Source organism: Eurosta solidaginis, chromosome 1 (genome assembly GCF_040869045.1).
Source record: "Eurosta solidaginis isolate ZX-2024a chromosome 1, ASM4086904v1, whole genome shotgun sequence".
In the NCBI taxonomy this organism is placed as follows: Eukaryota; Metazoa; Arthropoda; class Insecta; order Diptera; family Tephritidae; genus Eurosta; species Eurosta solidaginis.
The window spans coordinates 218,207,704-218,215,436 of NC_090319.1; the positions used below are offsets into that span (position 1 = coordinate 218,207,704).

A 7,733-nucleotide genomic window follows, 5' to 3' on the forward strand; every position below is an offset into this window, starting at 1 on the left:
GTCTTGGGAGCAAATTGGTATCGTTCTATCAAAGCCTGGTAAGTGAATACAGCTTTTTAAGGTAATATCCATTAACACACGATTAAAATTTGTAGGTGAAGAATGCAAAGCAGCTTGGATCAGTTTGAGAGAGAGCTACAGATATAGGGAAAAGGTGGCTCGGAAAGCTAAAAGCGGTAGTGAGGGGGGAGAGCCGCTAAGTGAACCATCAGTAAGCGAAAGCGTAGATTGGGAGCTCGCTGCTGATATGTCGTTTTTGCCAAATGTTTCGCAAAAAAGAAAGTAAGCAATATGAATTTTAAATTTATATACATATTTAATTATGTTAATTTCCAGAACGTTTAGGTCAACCACTGATGCCGAAGCCGGAACACCTGATGCCCCTAGTCCCCAATATGATTATGTAAGTTTATGTTTAGTACAATATGTTTTTGTTAAGGGAATCCAAAAAATCCAAAGAAAACTATACGTTCAATTATGAGTGGTGGCGGCCCCTAGTTTATCCCCCACAGGCCATTCTATAACATATGAATGTGCCCGCGGTAGGTATGCCTGACGTAAGAGGCGACTAAAATACCAGATTCAAGGAGTTGTGTAGCGCAACCCTTGCAGGTTGCCAGCGCAATATATAGTTTCTCCAAACCCAATTGTCAACCTCACCTATCCGTGGCGAATCCTGTTTCAGTAACAGACGAGGCTCTGACGACCCCAAGCTCCTCGTGGGCCTGAAGATTTAATTGGCCCCTATAAATCGGTCCCGAGATGGTTAGGCTATCACCTTAATGGAGCTGCGTTACCGGAGCGTACCGGATCTGTATCCGGCAAAGGACCATCACATCGATAACACTCCCCAAAGCCTTCAGGGAGCAACCTTATCGCTACAACAACAACAACCGTTTGCTTACACTAAGTAAGAGTTTCACCTTTGGATTTGCTCTCATTAACCAGCACATTTCTATTGACTTGTAGCAAAATGCATTGCAATCTCCTTTCACATTTATCTTTCACACAGGCTCCAACATCGACTTCACGCCCAGCACGCCAATCACAAAGCGAAGAGGTATGGAAGAAGTTTGACAGCCTTTTGCAACAACAACAAGATCTCATAAAGGGTAGGGAACAAACCGAGTATGAACCGCCTTTCAAGCAGGCCTTTACAGGTTTTGAATATCTTCTTAAACAGCTTCCTAGGCCGGTAGCTGACGAAGCGTGCTGTGACTTCATGAACACATTATTGGAGAAGATAGCCCAGCAAAGACATAGATGGTCCCAAAACTGAATGAACTTACTTTTTTTCTACTATATAAAAATAATGATTTAATTTATTGAAATACGCATATTATTACTGATTTAATTTTTATGTTTTTATTTATCATTGTCCAGCATTTTGATGATTAATTTTTGAATTTTTCTTCTTTTCAATACAATTTGATTACTTCTATCGAATAAATACTGAGCTTTCATACAGTTCAACAAAATAAATGATAAAATAAGATTACTTTTAATAATCAAAAAATACTACCTTTGTTGGCTAAATGATGAATTTTGTATTTGTTAAAACTTGACTTCTCATTGAAAATCAAATTTTTCTTCATTCCTACACATTTTTTCAATCATAAAATCCAAAAAAAAATTACAAATATACAAAGCACGGAGACACCACCGATCGTTATTCCAAAATTGTTCAGATCTCGATCTTTATGAGCCTGATACCAAAAATTATTGAGTTAGGAGAAAATTTACATTAAGTTATAACAATATATAGATTTTGCACAAGAGGAGGAGAAGAGGGGGGGGGGGGGGTGTCATTGCTCACTTTGTTAGCCCTCGACTTATTTGACCCATTGAATTTGTAATATTGAATGTTATTAAATGTGATCAAAAAATGACTGTGAAAAATGTTCTGCCTGTGTGATATATCCGTTATCCAAAAGAAATGATCTATAATTAAATAAAAAACAATTTAAAACAATGTTAAATTCTTCTTCAATGTAATCTTACCTGATATGCATATGTATATCTGTTATTGCTGTAATTTGCTTAGCAATAAAAAACATCAAGTAAAAAGTATAAAGAATGCAATTAGTTTCAAGTATTTTGTACATCTCAGGGATTATGCTGGGTGAACTCGCCTGTGTAAATATAAAAAGTAAATGATTTATTTCAATCGTACCTATGAAATATTATATAAAGCAGTGTTGATAAAATTAAATGAAACAAGTAAGGAGGGGACTGTTTTCAGCTGTGCCGAAGACTTCATACCTTTCATGAATGAGGCTGAAAAATAATCCTATCCCGTTCATAATCTTCAAATAATCGGATGTATAAGATAAGAACTATACACACCTAAACTATTTTTAAGATAAATATAAAATAAAAAATGGCAAAAAACCCCCTTATCTGAATGATCGGTTGTATGGGATAGGTATATACTATATACATATAGCTCCGATCAAAGTGATTTTTTCAGGATATCTTCTACGATATATTAGAATATATATCACTGTATTTCGACTTTTGGTACTCTGCAATGTGTTATGTTTTGGAACTTAACGTGGTAAGTTCAAAACATAATTACTTTTGTCAAAAACCAAAATGTGTACATCTCCTAAGTCTGTTGCTAATACATACCATGGTTAAACAAACGCCACATCATTTTGCCATGGGACGGATCCCTCGTTTGAGTTAACGTACTCCTTGAGCAAATCACGTATATATTTTCCATATTCAGATGGCCTTCCATGAAGAAACCTTGATTCGTTTTGGTCCTCCCAGATTTCATGATCTCCACATATCCATTCCCCGCTGCTGATTTCATGACCAGAAAATGTGTTCGGGCAGTATTCAGAACCAGCTTTGTTTAACAAAAAGTTGTGAAGAAAGCAGCACGCTGATACTATTTCCTGAGCACGTTGAGGGGAACAAAAAAGTATTTTCCGCAAGCATAACCATTTTGTGCTCAAGATTCCAAATGCATTTTCAATACATCTACGAGCTCGGCTCAGCCGACAATTGAATATTTTTTCAGATCTTGTCAGCGATCTATGAGAATAGGGCTTCATTATTCGTTTACTCAATAGGAAGGCGTCGTCCGCAACGATGAAATGTGGTACATTTTTCCCGTTGATATTTGTGTCAGGGGGAAATGGCAACTGGTCTCTTATTATCTTTGAGCCGAATTCAGATTTCTTGAAAATGTTGGAATCACCTTCACTATCGTATGCTCCTACGTCTACATAAGTAAATTTATAGCACGCGTCACAAGCAGCCAAAAGAACTATAGAGTGAAACCCCTTCATGGAAAGAAAAAGATATAAATATATCAAATATAAATCTCATGATCACACTATTTATAATCAGTCTTAAACTTTCATGAATAGCCCAATGTAACGCGCCAGTACACTATCTAAATGTACTTAATATGCTTAGAGATTCGTATGTTCCTGCATCTCCCCTCATACAGCATCTCTGCCCTCTCAGCAACTCCCTTAACCCTCAGGCCCTATATGTTTTCTACCTCCCTCCCTACATCTTAAGATCTTGATGTATATTGGAACGATTTTCCGTCATCCCTTGTCAAAGTTGCTTTCGAGACAGAACGAACGAAAATCGACACTGATGATGGCACAAAGCCGAAACCGGTTTGTCTCGAACAAACTTTCACAAAGGATGACGAAAAATCGTTCCAATATACATCATTTATCCACCCTGTCAGAAAATCAACAAAACAAAATAAGTCTTTAGATCTTCTTTCTCTCGGTCTTACCTTACCCAAAATACAGCATGTGTATCGAGCTTCGCTTTTCTACCCCTTGACTCAATTTCTACCATCCCCTCTTCCGTTTTCATCCCTATACAACCACCAGACTTTCAGCTCGTGTAGATACAAAAAAACACTCATAAAAGTTACAGCCTGTTTATTTATAGCACAACCACAACAATTGTAAGCTATGTCCGTTTTTGGTTATGAAGAGAGTATGGGCATCTCACCTTGTAATTAAAAAATATGCTTCCGCTTTTTGGAGGCGCTTTAATGGCCACATGCTTACCGTCGATGGCACCAACGCAATCTGGAAAATTCCATTTTTCTTTGTGCCCTTAGCGACTGCGGACATGGTTTGTTGGTTGAATGGTGGTATTTGGCTCTTCAAAGCTGTGCATATAGCTTGACAGACGTGGGATATTATAGTGCCAGAATGTTGCTTACTCACTCTGTAGCAGGAGGCTATATGTCGACCCAAATCACCTGTTGCTAAGTACCTTTTTATATCATTAACTTCACGAAAAAAACTTAAAAATTAATAACTACTTACTCTAACACCATTGCTAATTTTGCTTTTTCTGGTATGAAGTCGTTTGGTCTATTGTTTCGCTTCCTCCGTAAATGTGGATGTAGTTCTTCGTACAAGATATCAAACGTTTGTGGACTCATCCGGAAATTCTCATTAAAAAGGGTAGGTGAGTGTCGCAAGTTCTCAAAATCCGTCTCAAACCTCCCTTTTTGATTTCTCTCAAGGAGGTAAGGGCTTACACGGTACCTTGGTGCTTTGTGACGTACAAAATGACTCTTCATTACTTCAGCGCCAGCCATTAAAATTCCTATGTTCAATGTTGTCATTAAATCTTCCCTGAAGCTAAATAAAAAGAAATATAAGTAAATACAATTAAAGGGATCTTACTAGGTGACATGCAAAACTTAATTGTGTTGACGCGTTTTGACCCCCATTCTAATAGTCCGAAAACGCAAATACATTTTTTTATTTGTGCCAAGAAATATTTGTAAAAAACAATAAAAACACCCTGAGCCAACACAGTTTGCGCGATCCATACAAAAATAGCTCGAAACAAATGTGCAACCAAAATTAAGCAGTACACCGCCACCTAGTAATTGACCTAACATAAACACAGTATAGGAGTTTATATTTTACCAATGAGCCACATTGAAATTAAGCAAATGTATATTTAATATTATAAACAGTTTTTGTATCCCACTCCCTGAAGGATCTTCCACTGCTTGAACTTCTATTTCTTTGCAGCTCCTGAAGTTGTTTTTTACTTTGCGAACGTTTCACTTATTAATTTGCTTATTAATTTTCACAATTTATTATTTCCGGATACTTTTTTTCAACTAGTGTTCTTTATTTTGCGAAAAGTGAAAAATATTCATGAATTCACGAATTCTTATGCAAATGCGTTTTGTTTTTATTTCTTCTTCTTTCCTTAAGCTAGTTCAGCGTGCACAATGAAATGTCAACATTTCTTGGCTACTACTTTTTCATGCTGAAGAAATAATAGAAAATATTTTCTTGTGGTTTTCTTTTGAACTGCGTACAGCCCTTAATGGAAGACAAATTGTGTTCGCAGTGGATAAGATTGGAAATGACAACTGAAGAAAAAAGGGAAGCGAAAATAGATTTTTTTTTTCAAGGAGCCGGTTTCCAGGAGTTGTCATGTGCATCGATGGGACACATATAAAAATAATTCCACCTGCTGAGAAGAAGTTTTTATACTACAACCGCAAAGGCATATAGTATCAACGCAATGATCGTAAGTATATCGAGCCACACCAACGAAAGTGATGTAAGGAACAAAAACAAAAAATGTTTACAGTATACAAGTTTTCTTATTAAATAAAATAAAAAAATGTAAACAAACTGTCTCTTACAACAAAATTGCTTTGGCCATAACTTCTAAAGCGTTCTTCGTAGAGTTGTGAAAGTTTGGTAGCTGATGCCAATGATGGGAGGCTATAGATTCCTATCAAAAAGGAAAAACATAAATTTTATTCCTTACATCAATTTCGCTGGTATGGCTCGATATGTACATATAATAAGCAAGTTTATTCTCACACAAAGTAATGCTTCTACACAGTTTGATCGCTTCAAAAAATTCGTTAATTCTAGGTGGTTTTGTACTTACCGCCAAAACTTCTCGTTCGAGATTTCAAAAGGCTCTGCCTTCCAGTCTATGACTGGGAATTAACCCTATCACTGACGTGTTCAGACCTAGCTTGTATTGTGTTTATTCATTGTTGTAGAAGCTAACGTGCCTCTACACAGGCTAGGTGAAATGAGGAGTTCCAAGCCAAAACTTAAAAAAATGCACTTTCGCGTTTTTGTAATCTGATTAACATGATGTGATATAACATGCGAATATCTACATATTTACAATATAGATCTTAAAAGATAAAACGGGCCTACTTTTTCTATCAACTTTTATTTCCAGGTTTGTGATAGTAAAATGCGAATCAGGTGTATTGATGCACGGTACCAAGGAAGTAACCACGATTCTCATGTATGGAATCTTAGCGACGCTAAGATATAGAGAGGGAGAAAGGAATACTTGGATTCTTGGTATGTCCTAGGGCATCATTCTTTATTGCGAACGAAAGCTCAGGCGAACGTTTTCCGTCTAGCAATCACATTTTGTATTATTTTTGTTCACCTCTTACGTTTCTCACGTTAAGGAAAGAGATAAAGTAAGAGGCGAACGAAAATGATACAGAATATGGTTGTTAGACGAGAATGTAGCCCTTAAGTTTTATTATGGTTTTTATGAAAAGGCGATGCCGGCTATCCTTTACAGCCGTGACTCATGACTCCTTTCCGGTCTCCAGAGGATAGCAGCGTAGAAAGCGTTTACAACAAATTGCACGCAAAAGCAAGGAACATTGTAGAGCGAACTATTGGGGTAGTTAAAAACCGTTTCCGATGTATACTTGGTGCGCAGAAGCTTCATTACACACCTAGGAAAGCAGCTAAATTACAAATGTCTGCTGCGCGTTGCATAATATTAGTTTACACTACGGCGTCGAGGAGCCTCTTGTTGAAAACGAAAGAGGATTGGAAGAATCATTGCCTACACAGCAAAACGTAGTGGAAAACAATACTAACGAAGCATTTCAAATACGGCAAATAATTCTTAGAAGTTTGTAAGGAAGCTGTTTAAATATATTAAGAGGTACGTACATATGTCAAAATTAATCGTTATAATTTATACACTGTAGAAAATTGTTTGCGTTAATTTTCTAAGACATAAGTTCGATCAATTTCTTCTCTCTTCAACGTTTCCATGGCCACGTTATGATGACGTACTTTTTCCAACATTTCTTCATTACAAGTGTTCAACCTGCAGAACTTTTCATTCAATTCGTCTATCTTTTCTTCACTTATTTTATAAAATTCCTTTGTTTTTTAATTAAAGTCTTCTTGAAGCTTTAGTTGCTTTTCTAGAAGAAGTTTTGTGGTGTCTTGCCGTTGACTGCCACTATACCTACGAGAAGTGCTTGGGCCATCTTCGGGCGTAGATTGCATGGAGCAATCAAAGTTATCTGGTTCTAATGGGGGTTCAGAGGAAGAAGCATTACCTCCTGCACTTGAGCTTTGTTTTCTTCCATATCGATTTGTACCTTCGATACCTTCAGTTGATGTTTCCAGTGCGGTTATTCGTATTACCGTTTCTTCCAAATTATTGAAAGTGTGCATACGATTACGTCCACCGCTAGTCGCATGAGATTCCTGCTTGTTTGAAGTTAGTTCCGTTTTACTTTTGTAGTCCAGCCAAACCTGTAATATATGCAAATAAAGGCTGGCTTACACGAGTCAATTTACTGGTCGATTTTTTTTCGTTCCACCGTGTAAACGCCAATTATACCGATAGACTACCTGTATTTGATGGCAGAATGCAGTCGAGCAACAAAAAATTGAATAGGAACTCAACCCTTACTTCTAACA

The 7,733-nt window shown here is 37.0% G+C and overlaps 1 pseudogene; it reads right to left on the reverse strand.

Moving 5' to 3' along the window:
- Window positions 1-1,712: 1,712 nt before the first annotated feature.
- LOC137241135 (putative nuclease HARBI1) lies at window positions 1,713-5,319 on the reverse strand (annotated as a pseudogene).
- Between the last annotated feature and the right edge of the window lie 2,414 nt (window positions 5,320-7,733).